Raw genomic sequence first — 5,743 nt, 5'->3', positions numbered from 1 at the left:
TGATACACGATACTACAAATTTTACTTCATTTCCAGTTCATTGCCTGCAGTGCACCACTGTGAAGGTTTGTTGAGTATTCATCTAAAATTTCTTTATCTTAATTTTAGAAAGGAAGATAATATGAGTGTCATGAAAAAAAGTTTAAAGTTAAATTGTTGGTATTCCCAAGAGGAAGTATCAGGTGTGACCAGTGGTCAAGCCTCCCAGAATGCAGAATGTACAGTTTCTATCTGCTTTTGTTTTAAAATCAGACAAAAAGGATGGCTTGGGACCTTCATTGGCTAGACAAGTCCTTTTGGAAAGGGTTCAGTCATCTCCAGGTACCGTCCACAAAAACGTGCAGTGTTTCTACACAGCCTGAGCTCAGGCTGAGTTCAAAATGCCTATAAGATGCAAGAATGAAGTTGGCATCTCCTGAGCCTGGTGCATTCCCAAAAGCCCCCAGCCAGGCACAGAGCAAACTCAGTTACCTACTGCCACAGCCAAACTCCCCTGCATTAAGCACAGTAGTTCTGTGTAAGCTTTTACAGGCTGAGACAGAAATGTCATTTTCCCCAAGTACAAAAGTACAGCAGCTCTTTCAAAGACTCTGAGTTCCAGTCCATCAGTTGATTTGAACATTGCAAAATAAACTGTCTCTGTCTACTTAGATGTGTTTTAAACAATAGCTTATAAAGTTTATAATATCTAAACAGAAACTATAGCAACAATACAAGTTTTAATACATAGTTTATGTATGGAACTGTACATTTAAATACAACCTAAGGAACATTTACAGGGGGAAAACAGCAGATCATTTTGAGTACTTTTTTTAAAAAAATCTGCCCAATTTATTCCATTTCCTGTGACACTATGTTTCAAACTTATTTAGCAGTTTCCTTGCTAAAGGTTAAAAATAACTCAAGCTGATGACTAGACTCCCTTTAATTGCACAAGGGAGAGACAGGCCCTGAAAGAGCACAGGCAGACAGGCAGCCTTCTGGCGTTCAGAAGAAAACAGTAATCTCAAGAAGTGGAAGTACAGACTGTACAGTCACTTGAGGAATTGCAGGGCTTGCCTCTCCCCACCCACACCAGTCAATCCAGGTGAGATGAAGAACTCACAAAACTCCAGATCAAAGCCCCATTGAAAATTAGCAGAGAATTCCATGGGGTGCTTCACTTTCTGTTTTGCAACTCTCCATCTCATTTCTTTCATATGTTAAGTACATTTAGTACTTCATCTGATCTCTTTTGACTTTACCCAAAGATTCTGGGCTTTCCTTCTGAAAACACTGAGGCATCATTCAGCAAAAAGAAGCCCTTGCTGCTCTGCCATACCCACGGATTCCCTAGAGCCTGCATGTGTGGGTTTTGCTCACAGAAGCCCCCACTGAAGAATAGGGTGAAGGAGAACTGGGTTTATGTTCAACTTCTTTCCCTTTTCAAGTTGACCTTTGAACACATTTTTCTATCCTCCTAACTAAAACCTCATGGTTTTAGTCTCTTTCCCCAAGACTTTGTTGAGGATGCAGATTTGAAGTTTTCTGCTGGACAGCATGTGCTTGAAGTTCTCTGATTATTCATCCTTGGAGCTCTTCCATCCTCTTTCACAATCCTGGTTCTGCAGTGTATGAACAGGAAAATGCATTCACAACCACATGGTGGGAGTCCTCGGTGCTTAGGAGTCCATAAGAGCTCTCTTTTGTTCTGCCTTCAGTTCCATGTTCTGTTATCACCTCATGTTCTGTTAACACCTCATGCCCTCACATCCTGTCTGCTGAATGTTCCTGAGAGGACAACATCTCTGACCCCTGCCACTGTCCACCCCAGGCCTGGAATCCCTACTGAATGGTGGAGTCTGGGACTCAACCTTGTCCCTTTTTGTAGCTCTTGCATTTTACCTATTTTTGGCAGAGCCTGAGCACAGGAAGACTGCTTTCTGCTGTCCCACAGTTCTGTGTCCTACATTATGTCTCTTCTTCAGAAGAAAGAACTGGGACAGAGATCTGGGACTCTTAGAAGAGATCTGCAGGACAATGTGGCAAACACTATAATCATGCCTTCAACTGTATGGTCATATGCCACACAGCATGAAGAAACTGTTGCACAAGCATCAGGGCAAGACATATGTGGGAATAGCTCACAGAGCTCAGATTGCTGAGAAGCAATCACAAAAGCTACGCAGGTAACAAGTGGAGACAATGTCTGTCTGGGAAGGTCAGCCTTAGGAATGTTTGATGTCTACAGGCCACTGTACAGATTTTCTCAGACAAACAGTCAATGTCCCTTCTCCAACACATCTCCCTGCCAGGTGTCAGCTCTACAAAAACAGAAGACAGCAAGTCAGGTCAACACTGCTCTCTGGAGCCATCAGTTCCTGCAATAGATACCCTCTCCACCACTTGCAGGAAATGCCTATAGCTCTCTTAGGATGCCAAATCCTGCTGGTTTAAGCAGACTTTGTTCTGCCTTTAATTCATTCCATAGACACTTCCTGGTGACTCTGGCAACAGTTTCGGTGCTGGAGGAATTCTAGTCATTCTAGTTTTCTACTTTTGTTCAACAAAACCTTGTTAGATGACCACCTGTGCTTTTGTTCCCACTGTTCCACAACCCAGAATTGTATGGCTGTCTCATTTCACAGATTTGCAAAAGATGCTTTCCTGTTTTGATACAATTTTCTGTGAGCCTGCTGGGTCAAAACAGTGATCAGTAGTAGTGACCAGTCTAAAGCTCTGCTTTTCTGCAAACTGTTCAAAAACAACCATGAAACTTCAGCTAATTGTTAAGAAGCTATGTAGCAGATGTGGGGCACATAATTTAGTCTGAAATGCACAACCACAATTAATCTATAGTTCAAGAATAAATCTAATAAACTATCTAATAAACTCACCGAAGAAGGAAAAAACAGTTTCCTACGCAAAGCACTCTGCGGTCAGGAAATAACAAATGGGACTGCATCAAAGATATCTGAGTCCATCTCAGATACCTCTCCTCCAGATAGAGACAACCCACAGGATGCTGAATTTTGGTAACCAAGTAGGTCAAAAAGCAACGCAAGTGAGAGATTGTACAGGATATTTTTGGAGTTTCAAGAGATAAAGTGGTCTTAAAAGTGGACTTTTATTCAAAAGATAAAGCGGACTCCCCCAAACTGGAGCAGTACTGGAAACATCATGAGGCAGCTCAGACATTACCATTATTCTGGGCTGTGTATTCCTGTGGGGATGGCAACATTTCTTTCTTCACATAGCTTTTGTAACATATAATTTTATAAAGAAAAGGTATTATAGTAATGGGAGCACATATGCCACAGGAAAAAAAAAAAAGTTTGTAGAAACAGAAGCTCTGCGCAATGTGGCAACTGAGGGCACGTTATAGCCCTAAGCATTTAAAGTTTCCTGAGCAATGTGGGCTGCTTCTTGTGGCAAAGACCACAATTTATGAAAATTATTTTAAACCTAGCTTCCAACCACATTTGTCTCCGCCCAGCCTCCCATTATCATTTTCACTGGTTTTGTGAAGACGCCTTTAGCTTAACTTGGCTCTAGTCCTGAGATCTCGGTACCCGAGAGCTGTGGGCCCCCCTGGCCCAGTTACAGGCCTCAGCCGTGCCTTGAACCCATGTCAGGGAGACACCTCAGTATATGGTAGGGACCCCCCACCCCTTGTTTCTATGGAAAATAAATGTCACCTTCAGGTCTAACATGGTACTCTTCCCTTATTCAGTTTCACAAAATGAATGCCTACAAATCCAGAACTAAAGGGACTGACAAAGCATGTGCCTACTTTGAGTCTAGAGAGAGGCTGAAAAGGTTAGTTAGTTGAGTTCAGGTAGTTGCCCAAATTGTGGTTATTATACTGCGTGACATAGTTCACACTTTCACCCTTACAGTGAATAACTTGATGGAGACTGAGAACCAGAATAATAGTTTTAATTGCTTGCGAGGTTAAACTGATATCAGCAGTATCATGGGATGTTCTGTGCATTTTAGTAACACAGCTGCAAGGCTATGCTGTAATGGCAGTTTATACATAGCAATGTGTTTATAGTTGAAAACAGAGAGTAAATCTGAGCTGACAGAGGATGAGGTATGTAAACTCGTGCAGACCTGCAGCTCTGGGCTATCTGGTGCATGACCTGGGGTTTAAAATGGTGCAGTTAACATTAAATCTTTCCCATAACATAGTTTCTGTAACACTCGTGGGTCAGCCTGTCCAACATCTATGAAAGACCTTGGGTGTCTTGCATCTTTTGCTCACTATGGTGGTGCTTCTGATTTTAGACAGAAGAGTTGACTCAGGTTGTTTGGTTTTTACTGAGAACATGTACAAAACCCCATTAACAGCTTCCATGTGTTTGCTCAGAGTGATGATCTTAGGAAAGGACCTGGTCAGTAGCTGTCATTACTCAGAGGTGACAGTTTTACCCCAGCAGATATCAGGGGTATATCTAGCGTCACTCTTGCTGTTCACGTATTTATCAGGCATTCATACCTCAGTATGGCAGACTATCTTTAGTCTGCCTTTCCCCATTCACAAGTCACACAAGTCATTTAAGCCAATTAGCTGTATATTCCTTTTATATTGCCTTCAGTGATGAGAAATCGGTGGAGAATATAAATTCAATTGTATATCCATATTTATGGCTCACAGATCTCATCCCAGTTTATGATGCAGAGAACTCTACTGTCTTCCACCAGCTCTGGTTTAGCTCCTAATCAGGAGTCAGAGGACATCATAAAAGCTTGTCAGCTGAGAAACACTCACCAAAATATCAAATGTTTGGCTAACATGACCTAACGCAAAGGTCATTTTACCACAAGCAGAACAGGATCTATATCTTCATTGTCTTTCTTGTATGACAGGTCTAACTTCTAGCAAGGAATGCAGATCTGCGGCTGGTCCTTTAAAATAAGTTAATGACTGAATTAATGACAAAAGCCTTTCCTGTGGTAAAGATTAAAACGCTGCTTGCACAAACTTGTGCAGTCCAGGTACTGAAGCACACAGGCAACGTGCTGTCTCATTTTTGTGACTCCTAAGAATTACTGCACTGTTTGGGGGAGAGCCAAAGCAGAAGAGAAAGCACTGCTTGGATGATAATTCCTTCATTATGCTGCATCATTTACTGCTTTGTATCCTTTAGGAAGTCCAAACAGGAAACTAAGCCAGCCATGTCTCTAGCGAGTCCCAGGAGACAGCAGAACATAAGACTTTGTTATGTTATGATAACCAGGAAGCAGGACATTACATTGTTTTAACCTCATTCTCTTACTTGCCCACTGAGTAACTGAGCAAGAGTCTGGTTTAGGCACAGACTTGTGGCATTAATGTTTAATGTAGACTTGAAACCTTTTCGTATCTTCTCTTCACTGCACTGCCTTCCCACTTTCTTTTACATCAATATGCACAGATAGGGAGTTACCTGATTCTCATGCTGATTCTGTATCTGTTTCTAGTGAAGCTAATTCTTATTTTTTATAGCAGTCACTGATTAAAGTGAAATCATTGACTTGCATCATTTGTTCTGCATAGTAGCTTAAGCTAGAAGCACTTAAAAATTGATACTTGCTAGAGCCAATGTGGCAGAAGAGCAGACATGCAAGACCAAATCTGAGGGCCATACAGCCCCTGATTCAATCTCTTGTCTCTGAATATGGTCAGCTTCAGGCATATTAGCTGAACAAAGCTAATAAGAGTTTGTCTGTATTTGTTTTACTCTCCTGTTTTCCAGTAATAACATTTCAGGCATCCCAT

Source organism: Falco peregrinus, chromosome 4 (assembly GCF_023634155.1).
Source record: "Falco peregrinus isolate bFalPer1 chromosome 4, bFalPer1.pri, whole genome shotgun sequence".
NCBI classification, from domain to species: domain Eukaryota; kingdom Metazoa; phylum Chordata; class Aves; order Falconiformes; family Falconidae; genus Falco; species Falco peregrinus.
This window is presented reverse-complemented; position numbering follows the sequence as displayed.